Genomic DNA, 23,633 nt, shown 5'->3' with positions numbered 1-23,633 from the left:
TTGTTACTATCACTGACTGTCTTTCAATAACAATTATTGTCTTCATTAATACACTGTTCCTTTACAGCTGTATTTGCATCTGAGGCTGCTCTATCATGAAATGCTTCTTGAGTGTGACAAAAATTGTCATACTTGTTTTTACATTCGGTGTTTCTTATACCTTATGACTAAGGCATTAGTATTTGACTTGGACATGCATCTTTGACAAGTGTTGCTCACTATGTTCATTGCAGTGATCTTCATGAATAAGTTGTCAAGTGTTGCTCATTATATTCTCATTGGTTTGTGAGTAATATTGACTATTGTCATGAGGTCTTGGGCTACTATGACTATGATCATCCCGCTCTCAAGGTTTTATGCCATTATGAATATGAAAAGAAAGGACTTTTCCTTGGTCTTTCACTATTAAGACTGATATGTTATCTTTATGTGACTATATTTGTGCCTTATGAAAACTGTCAAAACTTATTTTAGAAAAAATGCCTTGGCATTGTATTTTGTTCTATGGATATCATGTATCTTTCATTGTTTGACTAGGGATTCACAGCCTATTGGCTACATTTGATAGTAACTCTTACTGTGAATGTCCACTTGTTGTTGATGGCAATGATAAGATCACTGTGTCCTTCATGTTGGATAGTCTTTCTGACTATGTTTTTGTAGGTATCCTGATATTCAAATGTCTGATTGCTTTCTCTTTGAATCAATCTTCATTCTTAACTTTATGCTATATGACTGCGATTTTTTATAGTGACTATCATTGCTCATGGTTTTGCCCATGATTTCAATGATATTTATGAACATCTTTGTGTAGCTGCATTGATGTGATCTTTGTTCAAAGGTTTGATTCACTATATTTTTGTTTGATACCTTTTCTACTCTATGATTTATTAGTCTTTCTAGGACTACTCTAGTTGCTTGAATAACAGAGGATATCTCTCTGTCTATGAATGGATGTGGTAAATCTATATGTTGACTTGACTATAATAGATTAGTCACCACCCCTTTTTCAATGTTCTTAATGACCCTTTGGCATGTACCTCTGATATTCTCTTTGTTTTTAATTGGTTTTTGGAAGACAGACTGTCATGATACTATTATCTTCTATTCATTGTTCAAGTATAGGAATGCATTAAAATGCCCACTATGTTTGAGACTCTTTTCTATCTTCTCTAGGGTTTACAATACTCTCATATTTGTTATTGAAAAGACCTTTCTATGCTTTTCCTAAACCATTATTTGGATCATAGAACTTCCTTATTGTTTTTGTTGGGATTTCTTTATGACTTGACCATCAAAAACATTGTTAGAACTAGTAAAATTTACTATATCCTCATGTTTTATCTTGTTGCTCATGTGCCTTGGCCATTTGTTGATCTACATTATTTATGCTTTATGTGTGTTTGTAGCTATTTATTACCTGTTGAATTATCCCTTTGATCATTACTTCTTGGGATTTACACATTATGACTCTTGGTCTTTGACAGGACATTAGACTGACCTCTTGTCTTCTTGATCCTTTGATGATAGTCATAAGACCCTATGACTATATTTACTATTGTGACTACAATCTTCACTATGAAAAAGACAATAATACCTTCTTTTAGGTTGCATTCACTGTATCTAAGGTGCATGATTGTTCTTAACCTTTATGTTTGGGTTCTTAAGGCTATCATATTCTTTTTTCTAATGAATCATGTTGATGATGCCATTGTCTAAGATCTCTTTGTGATTGCACAGTGAGTTATTTTATCTCTATATCATATCTTTGATGATCTTTTGCAATCATGGCATTTTTTTTAGGACTTCTCTAAATCATATATGATTGCACTATGAGTCTCTTATTATAGTCGACTATATTATTCTTGCTATATTTTCTTTTGAAAGCTTGCTATTTTACTCTCTCGGACCTTCTTGATGGTCCTATGTCATTGAAAATCATTGTCTTGTCATTGGGATTTGGACTATTCTTATCCCATTATGCTCTTGACTATTATGGTCCCAGTTTTTAATCACTGCAAGTATGTGGTCTTTTGATTCACTGTCTTATCACCCTTTTTCATTAATATTTCCCTACCTTAATGATTATTAGGTGTTTCTCTCTTGATGATAGAACTAACCCTCATAGATTGGCTACTCTAAGTCCTATGGATTGTTTGTTCTTCAATATATAGTTTTGACTATTTTAAGACTTTTCTATTTCCTTATTCTCTTATATAAATATCTTCTTTGACAGCTCTTTGGATGGTTTCTAGTTTGTGTTCAAGGTTGCAGTTTAGAAGACCTTGTATCTTTCGAGGATTTGTCTTCATATATCTCCATTATTCTAAAGATTGTCTCAATCATCTCTTCTTTGTTCTTACTAAAGGTCTACTCATTTATTGTGACTATGGACTAATACTTTGTAACTTCTATGTGCTCTTTAAATCTTTCATGGTTGTGTGAGCTTATATTATTTTTGTCTTTGTATTAGAGATGAATGATCACTGCTCTATGGTGTATTGGAGCTTTCTTAATTCTCTTTTCTTGTGACAATGGTCTATACATCTGTATTGATGCACTTAATAATCTTTTCTCTATTTCTATAGATGTATCTTTTCTCTTCCATGCTAGGCTCGAGACTTTACAAGGGCTTCTTAATACCGTGTTATCCAATATTCTCTATCAAAACCCTCATTTGTTTATTATCTTCCCTATATTCTTTGTCTTATTATGGGAAGACAGCTACCTATGACCTTGAAGTACTATGCATGTTTGGGTTGTGGTTCTTTTATTATCACTTAGACTACCTTGAGGACTCCTCCAATATCACTGTTTGTAGCATGATCAAGATTCATTACTAGAACTATGATAATCTAGAAACTTAGGATAGTCATCCATATGTGACTTAATTCTCCATGTTATCTTTGTATCAAGTTGCTAATTTATACATTGTTGTTTATTTCAACATCAGGAAATAAGGAAAAAGAATTTAAGGAACAAATTAGATGATAGTGATCATAATGTTGAAATTCCAGTGACAAATTATGAGCACTTTCGTGAAGAACGTGTGGCCAAAAAAAATGAATATTTATCGTGTCTTGGTTTGACAAACAGGCAAGTTGTTACTCCACTAAATAGTATATTATTTGCTTAATACTATTTAATGAAATTTTATAGGCAAGAGCTTTATGTATATAAAACATGATATGATATTTTTTTTGTTTTATAGGCAAGAAAAAGAGTGTAGAGAAAAAACAAAAAGAAAGTAAAGATATAGTGCTTCCAATTCATAGAAGCCAACACATTTATGATTCAACAAATGTAGTTGGTGAAAAGAATAGTTGTGATGATGTGCAGTTTGATATAGTACATGGTGATGTGCAGCCTGATATACCACATGGTGATGTGCAGCCTAATATACCACATGGTGATCTCTTAGCACAAAGTCTAACAGAGATTATTGAAAAACATGAGAGCAAAGGAATATTAAGTTTGCAAATGATTAATTCAAGAGTAAAGGATGTTCTTGAAGTGAAATTTGTGGATATCATTATTGATCTATCTACTCATGCCACACTTGATGTGGCCAGGGAGGATGAAGTTTTGGTTAATGAAAGTCATGAAGAGAGTCCGCTTGCATCTGATGTACCTTAAAGTGTGCTTGTTGCATCTACAACTTTTGATGGAATTAGTGGATCAGCCAAAAATATTGGTAATGGTTTAATAGAAGATGTGCCTGCTTTTGTTAAAAGATAGAAATTGAGTCAAGATTTATACAGATCTACAAAGAGGAATGCAAAAGAAAGAAAAATAGAAGGGAAGAAGTCATTCTTGGTTGAGGTCTCAAGAGATGGTGAACCCATTGGGCAAAATGTTGCAAGGTGGGCTTTTGAGTTAGTCGTAAGATATAGGGCCCATTTGGATATTTGCAAATCAAATTTTTAAGAGTAAGATCCATGAAAAAGTGGAAATTGTTACACAAAAAATGGAAAATGCCTTTGACAATATTGGTGGACAAATCTCAACAAAATATTACAAGTACAAGATGAGACTTTTGATGAACAATTTTAGATACAACTAGAGAAAAGAAATCATGGAGGGAAAAGAGAGGTTAGAATCCACTCTATCTCACAAACAGTGGGAGGCATTGAAAGAAAGTATCCAATCCAAAGAATATTTCATAAAGGCTAACAGAGGCAAGAGAGAAAGAGATAATGTGATGATTGAATATACATTTGACCAAGGTGGGTTGCAGGCCAAAATGGATAAATTTGGAGTAAGTCTGAGTGTTTTATTTATTTTAATTTTTTATTAAACTATCTATATGTTGAAATTGACATTGTATTTTAGGTGGAAAAAAATAATAAAGAAGCAAGTGTAGAAGATATTATCAATTATATGGCAGCACTAAATCCTACTAAGTCTAAGAGTAGTATGAAGTGGAAATCTAGTTTGTCAACATATATTTCATAGCCATCCGTTGAACATCAAGTAAGAGCCTCTCCAAATCATGTCAACTCAAATAAAGGGTACCTACATATAATGAGTTGCTTACACAATCTCACTAAGAAAGTTCGGCAGTTGGTTGCCTCTGTTAAGCCAATAGTTTTTGCATGGAATGACCATAATTCCATGGATTCATAATGGATAAGATGCTATCCCTCAATATTTTGATTCTCAACTATATCATTTTATATTGTATTTTGAAGTTGTATGCTCTATACTACATGATTTTTGAATTTATTTGGATTGATTGCTCAAAATTATGAAAGATTGCATGATTCAATGATTTGTGTTTGAACTCAAGTCTCAATTTTAGACCTTATGAGGTGTAGGATAAGGGATCTTTCATGATAGAATAAAATCAACAAGTCTTCTACTCAATATATTTGTCTATGATTTCTGCCTTTATGACATTATTACCCCTGCAAATATCTTTTACCCTTAATGTCTTTGCTTCTTTCTAGGGCTGATTGTTTTTACCTCTAAGTTTGGATGTCATAGCTATATTATCGGTTCTTACATTGTTCTGGACTATGGATGAACCCATGCTTCAGACTGTTTATTTATGTATACCTACTCTTCTTTATTTATACCACTTGAAATTTTTCATAAACCTTGGATTAACTCTAGTCTTTCCTCTTCTAGATCGAGTGATATGAAATGTGCATGTAGGTTCAAGCCTTTTTATTTGTGTTCTTTTGACAATGAATTTGTTGGAATTTTTTAGGCTTTGGGCTTTTATCTTGCCAAAATCTACTTGTTTAAACCCTGTAGTTATCTTGTCAATGTCATCCCTAGCCTAGGACCTCTTTCATGTTCTCAGACAATGACATCAACATTAATATCAGATACTGAATTCTTTAGAAGCCTTTTGATTCTTTTGTTTGAGACTGTCTTTCTTGTGCATATATACTGACTATGATCAAGGCTTACTCACCATCACTGCTCTCTTAGCATAATGTCTCTATGACTGCATTCTTGTTGTAGTTTGCCTTACAATGTGATCTATCCTAGGATCTTATAAGGACTAATCTGGAAATGATAGTCTAATGTCTATATTTTTTGACACTCATTACTCTTCTTTATGATCTCCACTCAACATGTTTTAGTTTCATTGGTCCATAATTTGTAGTCCTTTTTTCTCTTTGGGATTGTTTAGGGCTAATAGAAAGGTTGCTCTGAGATTCTAAATATGTATCCATTGGTTTCCTTAAGGCTCTTCTCAATGGCTAAGAGAAATGTTCAACTCATGACCCTGTATCTTTATTGGCTATCTTCTAAACCTGCATATTGACTATTTGTTGACTATTTTGTGGCTCTTTGGAAGACTGTCTCTCATACTAGAGACTTCTCTTAATCTATTCATGAGCTATCCTAGGATCTTATAAGGAATAATCTTGAAATGACAGTCTAATGTCTGTATTTTTTTATAGCTGTTACTCTTCTTTATGATCTTTGCTAAACATTTTTTAGTTTTATTGGTCCATAGGATTTCTTAACTCCTAAAATGTTAGGATTTGGTGTAATCCCTATGGCTAATAACTTTGTGGTGATAAAGAGACTTCTAGATTATTTTTCTATAAGGACTATCTACCCTTTAGATATGCTGACAGCTAGGGTATAGATCTCTTTACTTTTGTTGCAGTCCTTTTGATTTATCCCTCCTTATCTATAGGTATGTCATGATATTGGACTGTGCATTTGTTCATTATGTTCACAAAAATATCTCTATGGTAATTGTTCATTGTGATTCAGGGCGACTATCCTTGAGGCATTCATGTTTTTATAAGGTAATAATGATTTTATTTTGATTTCCTTCTATGGACAGTGTTGTGATCTTTAGACTAATATCAAGATGCTTTGGAGACTTTGACTATATTCGTCAATGTGATTTTACTCTGTTCAAGTACTAGTATTTTCTTCATTTTAAGACTAGATTCTCCTTCATAATTTTGATCATTGTTTTTTATATTTGTGCTCACTGTTCTAGGGGTATTCACTGTGTAATATCCTTGCATGGACTGATCTTTAATGACTCTTGGCCTTGTTAGCATTTCATGTGTTGATAAGTGCTCATATCCTAAGTCTGCAACCACTCGATATTATAACTTCTTTCAAGTATTATGCCTTTTGATGTCTTTGATTTGTAGGTTTGGATTTTATGTTTGGATATATTTTTTAATTCATAGATGATTTTATAGATTCACATAGTGTAATTTTTTTTACCACATTATTTGATATTTGGAATTTCTAAGGACACATATTTGGAATGCCCTATGGTTTCATCCAAGAAGTTAATTGAGAGAAATTGGATGAATTTTTTTTTTTTGCATTGTAAGTGTGACACTTACATGTTGCATTGCCTAATTTCACATGCATTAGGTATCAAAATGTAGTACAATGACACAAAATGACATCATCACCACTGTATCAAGCATAACAACTCAAACATAAAACTTCACAAGGCATGAATCAAGTCACCACAATGACCATGCAAGATGATGAACCTTAGGAATAGCTGCCCTTTTCACTAGTAAAATTCTACTCATGGGTGTTTGCACTATGTTTGATCACTTTGAATGTGGACTACTTTATTCATATTGCTCCAAACACAACCTTTTAGAACTACTCTTGATTTTGTCACAGACCGGGTCTTCATAAACCATTGTGACTTCTTTGACTGATTTTGAGTCTTAATCATGTAGTTGCCAAGCAAGAATATCTTGGTCTTAGGTCATCATTGACTAGTTAAAGGACAGACTGCTTTAAATGCCTATTGTGACTAAAACTCTTTTCTACATTGTAAATCTGTCCTTGTGGATTTCTTTTATTGAGGGTTATGATCTTTTTGAATTCCATGAATGTTGTCCATGTAAAACATTATGGATGCATCCTTTTGAATGACCACTAACCTGTTATTGTTAGTTTCCTTCCAAACTCACTATCCTTTACCCTTCATGGGCTGCCATCTTTGTGAGTTGTAATTGAGCTATAAATGAAGGTTTCTATCTATGCTTGACCATGAATGGCTGCACTGTGATGATTGTGTTGCCTTATGGTTATTGAGATTCTTTCCTTTAATTGGGTAAAAGCACAAAGTTGTGTCACATATTTATAAAGGAAATGGCCAATGCTAATTCAACTTTTTAAATTAAATCAATCAAAAGTGAAATATAAGTTTTGAATTTTGAAATGATGTAAACTAATAAAATGTATTTTTTGTGTGTATTTAATATTTGTAATTTTTTAACAAAATTAAAAAATTATTTGAATATACTTTCTTATAAAGTAAACACTATAATTTAGTTGTTGATAAAATACCAAAATTGAAGTTACATGATTCATCACACTTTATATAGTAAATTTAACCTTTTTCTTTTTAATTATTTTGTGTATATTGATAACAAGAAAACTTTAGTGCAAAAATATATTTTTAACAATTTTTTATGTATATATATTTTTCAATAAATTTGAAAAGTTGTGTCTACTAAAATATAACTCTTTCCATTTGGCATCACTTTTTTCTTAATTATTTATCCAAATTAGAAAAGAATTATATCATCTTGACATAGACTCTTTTCTCTAGTGCATTAATTTTTTTCAAAAATTCTAAATAAAGTTTAGTATTTTTTGTTTACAAGATAATCAACCTTATATTTTAGTGTTGATGACCTAATTTCAATAAAAATAAAATATAAAATATAAAAAACTAATTAAAATATTAAAAGATATATTTTGGTAAATTCACTTATAGATCTATAAAGGAGTATTTTTACATTTCAAAAAAAAAATTATAAAAGTAGGAGTTGTTGAAACATCGAGTTTTCCAAAAAAAAAATGGCAATTAGATCCAAAGTGGTATATAATATACATTTAGTAGACAATTCCAATTGGAAAAGTTGTGGCCCATGTATAAGATAGCTATAATGCATCTCTATAGACCATATGTTTGGCTAAAATTAATTTTTAGTTAAAATTACTTAAATTCACTTGTGCTGATAAGTTGGCCTAAAATGTGACACAATATACTTGTGTTTCCTTCATGGTGATGATTTTTTACTTGTCCTCATGCCCTTTAATTTTCCCAAGACTTTAAACTCTTGACCTTGAACAGTATTTTGGTATTGTGATTGTTTAAGAGACCTCACAATTCTTTTTAATAATCTATGTATTTGATATTGTATTCACTATTCTTTAGTCCTTTAAGTCATACTTTGTATACCATTGGTTTCCTTTGATCTTTATCATTTTTTTTTATGATTTATCTCAACATAGCTCTGAATTAGGTCTAATAGTGACTTGACACTTTAGTGGAATACTCCTTGAGATGTTCACTATACCTCTATGACTTACATGGACTATATATTATAGAAGACTCCATGCCCATTGTCTCTGTCTTGATGACTCTCATACTCCTTAATAAATGATTCTATATTCTTGATTGTAGACTCCTTCAGAACACTTCTCTTATGACTATTAATTACTTTTTATAGGGATTTTGCTCATTTCTTCTATATATTCACTACCTTCATAGGTTATAAATGCCCTGACAATCCCTTTTTTGTTATTAGTAGAGGTCTGCAACAATATCTTTGAAGCTCTATGCCCTTTGTCAATGCTATAATCCAAATCTTCCGCAACTTGGGCATTCCTATGATTTATAACTATAAAAGCCTTCACAGTAACTCTTTGGCTTTTCTATTATAAAGAAAATTTATACTATTATGACCATTGGATCATACACAGACATCTTTGACTCTTGCTATTCTTTATACTATCTTTCACAAAGTTGACTATGTTCAAGAACTTTTATGCTTGGAAAGGCTTTGTTGACTATTTTTTAAATAAATTACTCCTCATTTGGATATATTTTTTTGCTTGATGGTTAAACTACATGTAGAGAAATTTTATCAAAGTAGTACAAAAACAAAAATTCCTTGATGCCAATAGAGTTGTTGATATTGATAGTGATCATGATGAACTAGTGGACAAGAATGTGCAGCACAATCATAGTTGTGTTGAAGTTGAGGTAATATAATAGTTGTTGTGGACAAAAATGTATAGCTTTTGCATTCTTTACTTGACTTATATTTACTTTTCATGATGATTAAACCACATGTAGGGCAATTATATGAAAGAAAAATCAAAAGGAAAAGACCATGTTAATAGAGCTCTTTGCAAAGCTACACAACTTCAAGACAATGTTGACACTGATTATGCTGAATTCAAGGAGTATGTGCATGATATTCATAGTTGTAGCAGTGTTGAACTTGAGGTGAGTGCTATAAAATGTTACTTTTCCTTGATTCTAAAACCCTTCATGTATTAATGGCTATTATATCCCAAATAGTGAACAATCTTATAGAATGGTGAATAAACAACTAAAACATTTAATGTAAAATTCATTTTGTACCAATATTTGGACACACTTTTTTATCAATGAAAATGTATTAGAATAGATCTTAGTGAGCTATCAAAGCCACAGCTACCTCATAGCATGATGCCTTTAGTCCTCCTTTCACTATATATTTTTTATCAATGAACATGTATTCGCTACTTTCCTTTTATAAATTGCTCCTCATTGCTACCTTTGTCCTTCGTTCACTACTTATAATTGTCATATAATAGCTATGCATCATTTATTAGCTGCTAATTAGAGGCAGAAAGAGCTCACATATTTGATCTCTCATCTCAATACTACAGCTTGGGATAATAGGAGAAATTTTGTGGATCATATCAGAGCTGTGTGGTCCTAGTTGAGAAAGAACAATAGGCACAAGAGACTGATTTTGTTATTCAAAGGATGTTTCACCCTCAACCTACACAATTAATTAAAATCTTTGTATTGATTTGGATTAATATTCAATAAAATTTCATAAGGACATACCTTCGTGAAGTTTAGAAACAAGGACTAAGATAAAATTTCCAAGGGTTATAGTTTCTTTACCACTCTAAGATATTCTTACTTTACCTTTATCCTTGGCCTCAAAGGTGGCAACTCACTATATCTCTAACCGACCAGATCAAGATCCTTAAGCATTTTATTTTCTCCCAATCGGGTAATGGTAATAACTAGACCCTAAATACAATCAGAAAAGAGTATGAACTAGGAAACCCCAAATTAATCCTGGGTGCCAAGGCAACCAAATATGTCTATTCCCTCAAATACACCAAGACCTTCAAGTCAGGAGCAAATTTCTACCCTTAATATAGAGTAGAAACCAACTACTAACATATATGAAAGGATGTTACAAAATTCTCCCATGGGAACAATTGCAAAGGGAATTGAGGTCACATCGGGCCCATAAGAAGGTATGAATGTTTATTACATGACCTTTTATAGTGTGATTCCTAAAATCATAGTCTTTTGAGATGAATAGATGGTTTTAACAATCTAATGACCCTCTTTATGTAACCCAAAGACAACATGAGAATAGAAGCACCCTATTGTCAATTTGGAGGAATTGATTATGTGTTGCAATGATGTTTGTCATTGATGTCAACACTAGTTGCTTTGGTTGTTTACTAGTATCTGGTTGGTCCCAGTAGGATGATTAGTTTCTAGTTGGTAAGATCATGTTGATCCAGTATACTCCAATATGATTTGGCTTATGGAATTGGCTTAAATCTGCTATTCATGCTATTCAGATATGTGTTCATTCAATTGGTATTGATTTGATGATCTAGAAGCTATCACTTGGTCTAGTAAGCCTTTTGGTTACCGATAAGGGTTTCATCTAGTTGGTTCATGAAAATGATGTGTTGAGAACTAAATCGATGCAATCACATAATAATGAGAAAGAATTGGAATTAATGGTAACAATCCTAAGAGATGATTTGACTATTGCAAATGAATACAAAAATAAGTTCAAGGTTAGTTCTACTAAGCTTGATTAATTATTGAAGGATCAAAGGGACACTAGAGACACTAGAGAGATTGGATTTGAGCATGGAGAAAGCTCTGGTACTGCAAATCAGGATAACACATCTAGTCAGAAGGTCAACTGGAATTCAGAGGTCACCGGTAAGGCAACCCAATGCACATAAATTTAATGGTAGATGCTTTATTTGCAATAAATTTGGTTTTGTGGCAAGACATTGTAGAAATAGAGAAAATCAAAATAATAATACAGTTCTCGGTTAGTGTTCAAATTGTAAGAAGTATGGTCATAGGACAGAAGATTGTACAATGAATGTGAAATGTCATGCATGTGGAAAGTTTGGACATATGGCTAATCAATGCAGGTCAAGGAATGGTCAAGGTTATAGTAAAGCAATTCAGAAGAACAATGTCACTTGTTATGCATGCAACAAAGTAGGACATATTGCTAAATTTTGCAGAAGCAAGAACCTACCGGCAAGAAGTGATAAATCTAATGAGAAGGGAAAATAGAAGGTTGATGGCATTCGTAAGGAGCCTGAGAAGAAGTGGGTTATAAATTTTGAGGCTCAACTGACAGAATCAATTGGCCTAGATGTTCATTTGGTTGAAGGATATACCCTGATTACTCAACCGGTAGAGCAGAATGTTTCTACATCGGCAGGAAACTCATCCGGTAACTAAGGCATTCGCCTTAGGGGGAGGTAAATTGATGACAAATCTTGCATTGCCTTTGGTAGTGGTCTAAAAGCCTGTTTCATATCTTTGGAAGTTAGTTTCAAGGTTAACCAACAAAGATTTGTTGGATCTTGGATCTTTGATCTTAGATCTAGTTTGGTTTACCGATAAGTCACTTTATGAGTTATGGTTTGGCAATACACCTACAGTTAAGTACTTTAGAATCTTTGGTAGTAAATGTTATATCAAGAGAGATGATTTCATTGGCAAGTTTGATCCTAGATGTGATGGAGGAATATTTCTTGGTTATTCTAATGAAAGAAAAGCATATAGATGTTATAACAAAAGATTGCAGAGAATTATGGAGAGAACTAATCTCAAGGTGGATGAGCAGAATACAAGTCAAATCAGAACTTATGAGCAAAAACCGGTAGTGGAAATGATCATAATTGAACCGGTAACACCTTTACCTGAATAGAATGTAGAACCAGTTACTTTGGCAGTATCAAAAAATTCAACAACTAACTGAAGATCAGGGAAGAGGAACATAAAGTTAGAAGAATCCTAGGTATGTAAGGCTGTATCATTCAGAAGATCAGATAATTGGACAAGAAGAAGGTTGGCTGCTAATGAGGTATGCTTAATTTCTTTAATTATATCAACATCTGTTATTGAAGCTTGTAAGGATGAATGTTGGATGACAGCTATGGAAGAGGAATTGGATCAGTTAGAAAAGGACAACACATGGACTTGGATGTTATTGGAACTAGGCTTGATTGGTTTGAAATGGATATTCTCAGAAGGAAGGAATTGATTATATTGAAACCTTTCTTTGATAGCTAGGATTTTCAGATATTTTCAAGGATTTTCTGGTATGGTTTTTGTTTTATGATGACTTTACACTTTGAGCATGTTCAAATGCGGATTGGGCTAGAGATATAGGTAATCAGATAGGCTCATCTGGTGAAGTTTTCTTCCTTGGAAAGAAAACTTGTTTCATGGATCAGCAAGAAGCAGTCATGTAATTCTTTATCTACTACTAAAGCTGAGTATGTTGATGTTGCTACTAACTGGACATAAATTCTATGGATGAAGCATATGTTGAAGGATATAAAGCAGGATTGTAATGTACTGGTAGTTATTCATTGTAATACCTCTACTGCTATTGACATATCAAAGAATCTGGTATTTCTATCAAGTATAATTTTTTGGAGTAGGTGGAAGCAAATGAAGTCAAATTGATTTGAGGAATCATTTGAGCATTTGAGAAACAAGTTGAGGTTTTTTGCTCCTCCGATAAAGACCTGAGTGATGTTGATTGGCATCAGTCTAGTATGCACTATTAGAGCTATCATTCATTCTGGATTTATGTGGTGATGCTACGGTTGGCTCCCAAATCAACAGATTGGATAGGTTCTAAAGAAATGCCAATTCCTATGATCAAACCCTCCAATTGACTTGGCCAACTTATAGAATGAACCTATTTGGTTGCTAACTCTCTCACTTTAGGCTCTGCAGGACCTAGGCAGGTATACCTATTCACCAGTTGTTTTTTAATGACCAGTGCTTTTTATAGTAGATTAAGTATCTTGATCTGGTTTCCTCCTATCTCAGAATGGCATAAGTTCCTAGGATGGAGATATAGCAGATGAGTTCAAGATTGTTGTTGTAGAAGCTATTCGATCTATGTTTCCTACTTAGTTACTCCTATTGCTTTGAAATAACATATGATGAATATGGTGATAAGTGTAATTTGTAAATAGCCAGTGCCTTCTTTGCTGTATGGGCTACAGAGTCATTATATCTCCTTTAGGACTTATTGTGCGAACTTGTGAGACAGTTTTTAAACCCACCCCTTTATGGATCTGTCAGTTATTATTTCTTATGAGATCAATTGAATTCCTATATCATAAGTTGCTTGAATGAATTTAACCCTACCTTTAAGGGACCATTCAAGTAAGCAATGCAAAGAACAATTACAATTCACAAGCAGAACTTTTATCTCAGCCTTATACCATACAACATAAATTTCATTCAAAGAATATGAATAACCTTATCTCCTTTAGATAATATCACAAGCGACTGCCAATAACAAAATGAAATAATCCACAACACATATGCAAAGAAAAATGACTGATCATAGTATGTATTCCATCAAAATTTGTATAACAGAAAACTTACAGGCTGTCATACATTGCTGTTTTGTTTCAACGATATCTCTTTTTTATATTACAAAAACCTCTCATATATATATGAGAGCAAAAGTTATTTATGAAAAGACATGTCTTTTCGAAACACTAATTGTTAATTTTGAACATTCCTAACAAACTTAAGTAAAAAGAGATTAAGAATTCCTAAGTGATGAATATAATCATCCTCTTTAAAAGTCTTGATCTTAATACTCTGTTTCTTCAATTCTTCTCCTTGTGAAAGGTATTCGAATATCATCTGGTTGACAGTAGGGGCCATGTCTTTGCTTCGATCCAACCTTGATAGAGCCCGATCCTTGATGCTCATAAGTTCATTCCACAAATCTTCCATAGACATTACTCCTCCTTCTTTATAAATCGAGGCCATTCCAATAGGGCTCCCATCATCCAATTCTTTAAGATCTCCTTTTAGCATATCTTCGAATTTAACATGATCTTCTATATATGAAGTCCCTTCAGCTTTCTCCTCTTGCATCGTCACATCAATACTATTTATCACTTCATGCAATCGTGTTTTCAACCTTTCATGCTCTCCTAATGCCTTAATGGTTCTAGTGTACACCCTCCAATAATGTTCAACATGTATAAGCATGGTGTTGAATCGGTTTTCAATGATATCATTAACCAATTTATCCATCTTTTGCTAGATATTATTTACCTGTTTGGTAGCCTTATCTACTTGATACTTCCAATACAAAACATTAGAAACATCATCCAAGCTCTGCCCTATGGGATATGAGGTATATTCGCTTAAAGGAGTTCCTGTCTCAAGTTGTAATATCTTCGTTTGTAACTTTTGATTCTCCTCTTTAGATCTTTCATATAAGCCCTTATAGGTAATGTTTTCCCTGATCAAAAACTCTGTCTGATCCAAATTTAATTTGGCTACATCCAGGTTCAATTTTGCAGTGACCCTAGGGTCAGTCTTTCCAACCTGATGAATCATAAGGTGCCCAAAGGTTTCTTCAACATCCACAATAATTGGTCTTTTTCCTTTTGGATACAATGCCCATTGTAGGAGAGCTTTTTGATCAGGATCATATCTAGAACCTAGGAACAATTTATCTATTTCTTGAGGCAACACTTGTTGATTCAAGTCCTGCTTCTTCAAGAACCCATCAAATAGAAGTGCTGAATTTATGTCCCAACCAGAAAAGATGATAACACCAGCCTCTTTTAATATTTTCCTCCCTTTCTCAGGCGTCATATCTTTCATGAGGGTATCGATTTCATCCTGTAGCCTTTTCATCTATTCTTCTTCTAGTCTCCCAGCCATACTTCGTTTCACATGAGCCCCTTTATACTGGTACAAGAATGAAAGGAATTCCCTTGAAGAAGCGAATCCATCATCAGCAACAAAGTCCTCATGCTCTGTCATCCTTATATCAACTACATCTTTAATATTGAATTCACCAGTGTCCACATCTACCTTTGCTTCAAAACCAGGGGGATAATCTTCTCTTGGGGAGTCAGCAGGGATGCTACTAGCAGCAGATTTTGGTGACATGTGAGCCAATGGTTGACTATCCTTTTCAGTGTTGAAAAAATGGAGGAACTATGGGGGGACTCTATGCATAATCTCTACCTCATGTTGAAGTAGTTTTTTGGCTATTTCCAAAGGATCTTGGAGGTTTCCAAGTAGGTCTCCATCCACCATCCCCCTTTCTCTTTTCCATTTGAAGGATTCCCAAGTCATTTCGCTTCTTTCTCTCAAAACCCTGGCCTCTTCCCTTTCAAGGTTCTTGATTAAATCATCTGGCATTTTAGCCATATGTATTCTGGCTTTTAGTTTCTGTGACGCCCTTGTAGCTCTTATATATCCCTCAGGATCAAAGTTCTCTCTATGATCACCCAGAGTCATGCCATAATAATCTAATTTATTTTGAAGTAAATGATAGCTTTTGGAACTTTTAACAATAAAATCAGAAAACACCAATAACCCTGGCACAATGGATTGTTTACCAAAATCCGTAAGATGTTTGGCACTGACAGTAGATAATTGTCTCACAATCTCTAGGCTAGCCACCTTGTTTGGTACTGTAATTGGAAGCATGTATGGCTTTCCTTCATACCCAAATACCCTAATTTTTGTGTGATTACGGTGGCAATACCAGTCACCCCAGTTGTGATCAATCTGAGACTCTGGAGAGAAGTCTTTTGGCCTGAGGAATTTCTTAATTTTAGGAAACAGAGTATAATCTCTATGTTGACCAAAGGCCGCACTAAGAGGTTTCACAAAATATTCCTGAAAGTGCTAGTATTGGTTGTTTATGAATCTTTGATCCCATGTAGAAACCCACAACTGAACTGGTTTCTTCAAACCATTCTTATCATAAGCTCTGATGCTGAAATCATCTAACCAGAAATTGATTTCTTGTCCACAATAAAGAATGATGTGCATCAATAAAGAATACAACGAGAAATGGACATTTACAAGGTCTCCTTTCAACTTTTCCAACCCATGATTTAGGGCTTCTGCAACATAAGTGGCATAGTCAAATGACCTAGGGTCTTTCGATTGTAAATCAACACACAGAACCATAACTCCAATATCCATGAGAGGATGAGCCTCTAAGCCTAATACTTGGGCTGCAGCATAGTATGTATACTTAAAATATGGATGGAATTGGTTGACATCAAATGGCACCTTGTCATTTTTACTAAATAGAACAAAGGACCCTCCTACTTTTGGCTGGTGAATGGGTAATCTCCATGTCTTGTAGATGTCCTCCAAATTAAAGAATTCTCGCGAAAGTTTCTGTATATCAATTCTCTCTTCTACTTCCTAGTCTAGATCAAATACCATATCAATAGTCTATTTGTTAATCACCACCAAGGGATTCCCTCGGTAGTCGCATATGGTTTTGGTTTTTGGATCATAGCAATCTACCAGAGCTTTCATTAATTCAACATCCACAAATACATTCGGGACTACCAATTTCCCTAAGTTTTTCTTCCACAGGTTACTTATGGGCTCAGGAGCATCCCTTCTCTTGTAACTAAATAGGAACAACTCATGTCCTCTGATTTCAGTCCATATGTCTCCTAGATGTTCAAATCTATCTTCCAACCCTTCTTCTTCACTCTTGATCTTTTTGGACCTCACACTAGATGTCGGGCACTGGTCTAGCAAATCTTGAGTCAAAGCTCTACCCTCCTTTTTCTGTCGTTTGGGCTTCTCCTCAGGGTTTAATTTTTTCCCTTTCCTACTCTTTTTAGAAGAAGAAGAAGGTTCCATAATTTAATTAGTACGAGAAATCACACTTACTTGGAGAACTGTCGAGCTCTTCTGATTGTCGCTTACGAACTTCAGCAAACTTCTTGTAATTTTCCGTCTCTTGGCATCAATTTGGTTCTTATGAAAATTCAATCAATTCAGCTGTAATTGCATGGGCAACTTGTGCACAGTTAATAACTCTGCATTTATAACGGCTATTCAAATGTTTAAACTTAATTGCAGATGTGACATTCTCCACTTGGGCTTTTAACTCCTTCGCGGGAAGTACTGTTCAACTGAAATGATCATGAATTGAGTTTTCGATGAAACCCTTGTCTTTGGCTGAATACTTTCATCTTTCATCAAAAGTTCACTTTCATCGATATCACCTTATCGGCGAATGGCCTATATCGAAAAACCATTTTCTAGTCTCCTCGAAATCATCTTTTCTTCGACGAACTTTCCTTCGATGAGTCATTCGTGAGTTTCATCGAAATCATATTTCGATGAGTTCTGTTCTTCAGTGAAAGTTTATGCAAGCCCTCTGAAAGCCCTTTTTCTTCGATGTCCTTTTTATCAATAAAACCCCTCTGTTTTTGTTTGATATAATGTTATCGATGAGATTTGCTTTTCGATGAATGTTTTTTAAGTTTCTTCAGCAATTGTATTTCCTTGACTTCACCTTTTTCTTTTTGCTTTTCACTTTTCGATGAAACCGGAGTATCGATGAGCGGCTTCTTTTATTTATCGAAAGAGATATTCCGTCGATGACATCTTACATAGTGTTTTACATGTCATGTTCCATTTCGATGAAAGTATTCTTTCAGTGAAACTCCTTTCGAGATGCTCGACATGATATTTTGGCCGATGATCTTTTAGTTTTTTTCACGCCTATGGGAAGATTTTTTTTATTTCAAATATAGTGCTCAACAGCTACTACTAAGGGGGAGTAGTTAGTCTTGTGATTTAGTGGTTTATGTTTTTTCTTTGATATTTATGTCAGATTTGTGGCATTGATGTCAAAGGGGGAGAGCTATTCATCTGAAAAACTTAAGGAGTTATATACATTAAGGGGAGAGATATTTATGTGAAATACATAGCTTAACAAAGATATCAGTCTAAGGGGAAGATTATTGGCACAAGGAGGAGGAACAAAATTTCAGATTGGTTGTATCCCATTGGGGGATTTTGGTTCAGGTCTATGGATGGTTAAATGGTACAGAGATAGTTGGTTCAGAGCCTCATTGTCATATCATGTTGTGGGAGATTGTTGGTTGTCTTCCATTGGGGGAGACTTGTTTGGCATTTCTTGGCACTTGGATGTTTTTCACATCTAATGTTTCCATCAATGCCAAAGGGGGAGATTGTTGGCAATTTGGAGGAATTGATTATGTGTTGCAATGATGTTGATGTCAACACTAGCTGCTTTGGTTGTTTACCGGTATCTAGTTGGTCCTGGTAGGATGATTGGTTTCTAGTTGGTAAGATCATGTTGATCCGGTATACTTTGGTATGCTTTGGCTTATGGAATTGGCTTAGATCTACTATTCATGCTATTCAAATATATGTTCAGTTAGTTGGTATTGATTTGATTATCTGGAAGCTATCACTTGTTCTAGTAAGCCTTTTGGTTATCGGTAAGGGTTTCACCAATAGATATTTGTTGAAGATATTTTGATATTATGCATAAGTGGTGTTGGTGTGGCTTCTAGAAGGGATTTAGGATGCTGATGGTGATCGTGTTCAAGCCTTGACTAATTGGGATCATTTCTTTAGCGTGTGTGGACCTAAATTGGGTCTAGTGATATATAGGTTATGGATCGGCTTAATGTAACGTGTCGTTGGAACTTCTCAATGTGTTTCTGAGATGACCTATGGGTTGGCTAATATTTGTTTGGCCTCAAGCCGACATGTTTTATAATTATGTAATAGGTTTATTGTCTGGGTGGCCAACCTAATTGTTTAGGTCCTGGGTTCATATAAATATGATGTAAGATCTCTTTGTAGATTGATGACATTGTTGGGGTTCCCACAGATACTGAGAGGGGGGGGTGAATTAGTATCTGACCGGTATTAAAATTTTCTTAAGACAAAACATGCAGAACATAAAGTAACAGTGTACTGGTATGCAAGAATTAATGTAATAAATAGAATCAAAAACATCCACATGAAAAGAACACCATAACACAAGATGTTTAATGAGGAAACCTGGTGTGGGAAAAACCTCGGTCGGATTTGTGACCCACAATATTCACTTACTGGCCAATAAGAGAATATTACTTACAATAGGGGCCTGCACATGCAGGAAGGCCAATTGCCTAGAGCACACTGCTCAGTGAGAAGTCACACTGACTTACAATGAGGATTATGCTAATCCAATATTTTGTACTGATTTATAATAGCATCTTCAATGCCAGATTCAGTACTGGTTCTTGCTCTGTTCTTTACATATACCCTTGACCTATAATTCGCACATTAGGTCTATCTAATAATTTTCTTTATGCTCGCTTACCTATCCCTACAAATGTCTATAATGATCTCCTTTATATACAAGAGTCATTTTACAATTTGCCAAGTCGGCTTGCAATAATAATCAAAATATTACATATCAAAAATCATGTCGGCCTTTGTGTCGGTATACATCTTTTCTTTTGTGCCGATGTCGGTGCTGGTGTAAAGTGGTTTTGCTGATGCCGGTGCACTGTCTTGCTTGAATAATGCTTTGCCGGTAGAATGTCTTGTCGGTGCCATAGGATTGCAAGGTTGCCATCAATGACAAAACCTTCAATCACACACAATGTCTCATTGGAGTGTCCATATGCCAACAATCTCCCCCTTTGGCATTGATGGCAACACTCATGAGAAATTCCAAAAAGATGTCCAAAAATGTGTAGACCAAAAATTTACCAAAAAAATGAGTGAGTCCCCCTGAGCATATGATCCCTGTGTTTTGAATTTTCTCATCCTACTACTCCCCCTTTGGCATCAATGACAAAGGTTGTCAAGATGTTAGTAGAGTTTGTAGTTATACCGGTCCATAACCTTAACCTTGTAGTTGGGTAGTTATTATCTGAAAAAGATCACCCAAAATTAAGTTTATACTATCCATAAACTTTTTGCTATCTTTTATTGTTGTTTCAGTTCTCTTCACAGTGTTGGTGAGATGCTGCAATTGCTCTATCGGTGTTTTACTTCCCGGTGTTAATGCCTCTGAGATTTCCTTCCCTAGAGATGCTAGATAATCCAATCTTGGACTCATTTTAGATCTCAAGTATTTTGCCTTATTTATTATTGTCTCTTTCTCTTTCTCCTGTTTAAGTAATTCTGTCTCAAAATTTGCTAACTTATCTTCAAAAACAGATAATGAATCCGATGAGTTGACAAAACTGTCTGCAAGCTTGTTTATCTCTTCCTGTGTCTTTCTTATCTTCTTATCTATATCTATAGTCAGGAAGTTTGTTTTGCATGTGTCTTTGTACAGGTTTTTGTACTCTTTTAACAAACTACACAGTTCCGGTAGAAGTGTGTCAAAATCTCTGTTACACTTCTTAATTTCTTCCTCAAAGAATTTTTGTTTCTCCTTTTCTACAATGTCCTTTATAGATTCTACCTTTATTTGCTCAATATTTCTAGAAATGTATTTACATAGTGTATCCAACTGTCCTAAAGAATCTTTATTATCTATATTACAATTAGGAGCTATTGTTTTCAAAATTGGTATTGAATCATCTATTGCTTTGTAAGCTTGTGAACTATAGTCAGTTATTTTCTTGATGGATTCAAGTAATACCTCAGTCACATTTGTTGACCTTGATGGTGACCCAGCAAACTGAGTACCGATGGAAGTGACCATGCTTGTATTGACCTCTGGCAGGTCATTTTGTGTCTGCATTTCCTTTAGCACTGGTTTTCCTAGTTCATTTCTTACCGGTGGCATCTATTCTAGAGCCTTTAGCTCTATCGGTTTCTCTATTTGTGCTTCAGATTCCATCTTTTTCCCTGTATCCGCTGTCGGTTGCTTTGTATTTCCTGTTACCGGAGGCTCTTTGGCCATATCTGATTTTTCACTTGGGTCTTTATCAACTGCTATGTTGATCTTTTGGGTATCAACATTTACAATGAATAGGACTCCAGGATTTGTATTGCTATCCTCTGCATCCATGCTTTCAGTTGTCGGTTGGTTTTCAGGGATTGCAATTTTTATAGGTGGAGGTAGGTTATCTTTAATATTTATGCTTGGAGGTCCACCAATTTTCCCTTTCCCTTTGTTCTTATCCTTCTGATATACCTTAATAGGCTTGGGATTCCTATATTCTTCTTGTTTTTCTTTTTCAACCAAAAATATGTCCCAACCATCTTCTGTTTCCTCTAAAACCTCTGTAACTCTACCTACCATTAGTGAAATATGTCAGTGTGCAGTGGAAAAAACTATCTGGTTGGCCTGAGCAATCAGATCATCAATTTCTTTTGGGGAATTTACCGGATATACAGCAAGTAGTTTTTCTACTTTTATTTTCTTGTCAAGTTCAATTACTCCTTGCCTTCTGGCCTCAAGTCTTTTGTATAAGTCATCAGCAATTTCATTTATGACTTCCATCAAAACCTTTTTAAACATGTCCATGTGTAGTATTACACTCTCCTCAACTTGCCCTTTCTCATCAGCCGATAGAGTGTCATAAATTTTCTTTATGTTCTTCAGTTTTCCTTCCTCTATGATCTCATTTAACAAAATGTCTAGAGGTGCCAAGTCAGTTTTTGCCTTTTTCTTTTTCTTAGGAGTCAGCTTACTTTTAGGTGTGACCTTTCTGACCGGAGATCTCACAGCTTGTTGCTTCTGCCTTGTCCTTCTAGGTGAAGGAGTGGTTGCCGATGAGGGGTCTCTTTTCCTAACAACTCTTTTAAAAGTTGTTGGCATATCTCCTTCTGAGGAAGTACCTACCAGTGATAGATGAGCTTTAGGTTGTGGGGCTGCCAACTCATCTTTAGTTATGCCGGTTTTCTTTAATACATCTTCATTAATGGCTTTTGCTTGTCTGGATCCTTTCCTCACAACTGCCTCAACCTTTTTCACTCTTTTCTTTGATTGAATTTGGCTTTCAATGGTTTCAGCACTACCAAATATTTCTTCTTTAGGTTCATTGGGGGCTTCTAGAAGTGCTTTGGCATAAGTTTCAACTATGTGGTCATCTGTTTCATAGCCCATTTCTATTACCCAGATTGTCCTGGGGATGACTGCTTCCATCCATATTTCATCCTTTTTTATAACAAAGCATATATCATCTTTGTATTTGTCTACAATCTTTTGTGATAACCTTGTCCTTTTCTTCATTTTTGTCTTTAGTGCTTGGAAAAAGTCATGAATGTTGTTTTCCTAATTCTCGCCCATGGTATTGAACAATTCTGTCAGTTGCTTTCCTACCGGTATGTCATATCCGAATTCTTTATATCCTATACCGAAAACTTGTTTTGTTATATGAAGCATTAGACACACTAACAGATTTCCAAATCTGAAGGTTCCTTTCTTATCCTTCTTTATCTTTCCAAGGTTGTCTATCAGTTCATCCTTTAGCCATTCACAGATGTCAATTTTTGCATTGTTGGTTATTATGTCATAAGCACTCTTGATGCATAAACTTGAAACTGAGTTGAGTCTATTGGCATGAGTGGCTTTGTAACCTAATATCATGCTTATGAATCTCATGTTTGTATCCTTTACATCATTAACCCTTAAAGATCTTTTATCAGATGTTGCACCTGTTAGGTCAATGACTAAATCATTTGAAACTTTCTTGTTTTTATCTGGTCTTTTATTGGTGGCTGGTAACCTTGTGACAGCATTTACCGCTTTCTTGGTGATCTTATGAATTGTATCTAACCAGAAAAATTCTACATGAACTCTGCTTAATACTATCCTAATCACATCCTTAGGAAATTTAGGAATACTAAGGATTTCTGTGAATCCTAGGGTTTCAATGATTTTGTGTTCAGCTTTGATATTGCCGGTATCATCACATATCTCATTTTTGTACATGGTTTTGATTTCCTCATCTCCTAGCTCTTCAATATTACAGTGAATATACATTCTAGGGTCTTCAGCATATACAACACCTTTAGGGATTTGAGAGAATGCACCTAAGGTATCATCTTTCTTTTCTATTTCGGG

The sequence above is a fragment of the Cryptomeria japonica genome, chromosome 5, assembly GCF_030272615.1.
Source record: "Cryptomeria japonica chromosome 5, Sugi_1.0, whole genome shotgun sequence".
In the NCBI taxonomy this organism is placed as follows: Eukaryota; Viridiplantae; Streptophyta; class Pinopsida; order Cupressales; family Cupressaceae; genus Cryptomeria; species Cryptomeria japonica.
This window is presented reverse-complemented; position numbering follows the sequence as displayed.